General features: G+C 58.0%; 1 non-coding gene across 1 annotated transcript; it reads right to left on the bottom strand.

Moving 5' to 3' along the window:
- Window positions 1-138: 138 nt before the first annotated feature.
- TRNAE-CUC lies at window positions 139-210 on the bottom strand. The gene has a single exon. It is a non-coding gene; the product is annotated as a tRNA-Glu (tRNA).
- Between the last annotated feature and the right edge of the window lie 588 nt (window positions 211-798).

Below are 798 nucleotides of genomic sequence, written 5' to 3'. Positions count from 1 at the left end.
CAGTGTCAAGCCTTAGGGCTCGCAGAGCTGCCGGTCGGATACTCCGTGATTTGTAAAATCGGGAGAGAGTTGGAGACAGCAAAAGAGCCACGGTTGAAAGGCACAAAGTAGGGGGAAAAAAAAAAATTAAAAACAAGTTTCCCTGACCGGGAATCGAACCCGGGCCGCGGCGGTGAGAGCGCCGAATCCTAACCACTAGACCACCAGGGAGCTCTGTATACACATCCCATCTGCTTCTTCAAGAGGTAATTAGCTCACCCCGCACACCGCCTTTCTTCTCTGCTCCCACCTTCTGGGCGGTACCAAGTCGCGGAGGCAGCCGTGCGTGGGGAGGACGTTCCATTCACCCCCGGAATGGGGGGTGCAGCGGCAGAGCGGGTAGGCGGGGACCTGCCTCGAGCCAGGGAGTGCGGGGCCGTCGCTGCAGGTAGGAGGCAGGACTGAGGCGGGAGCGGGGGTGTTCTTTCTCCCGTGGCGTTCAGGCCGTTCCTGACGAGATTCTCTCCACGGAGTGTTGCTGTCACGCCTCCCGGCAGGGCCTCGTCATGCAAGGGCTCCGCGTTGCAAGCCCGGGCCCGGGAGGGAGGAGGGGACGTGTGGCGCTTTCCTCTGCTCCGCCTTAAGCGCTCCTCGGGCGCGCTGTGGAAACGAAAAGATTCTTGTTGATTTCATGAGCAAAGTAGATCTGCCAGCTCTACTACCAAAAGTAGTTTTCCTCGTTTAAGCAGTGTCAAGAGGGTTTGCTCTACACAAGCACGTTTCCCTAGTTCTCAAAGCCTCTGCCACTGAAATGCTTTG

Source organism: Apaloderma vittatum, unplaced genomic scaffold (assembly GCF_000703405.1).
Source record: "Apaloderma vittatum isolate BGI_N311 unplaced genomic scaffold, ASM70340v1 scaffold30270, whole genome shotgun sequence".
Lineage (NCBI taxonomy): Eukaryota > Metazoa > Chordata > Aves > Trogoniformes > Trogonidae > Apaloderma > Apaloderma vittatum.
Note: the sequence above shows the minus strand (reverse complement) of the source record. Positions and strands in the feature narration are given on the sequence as shown.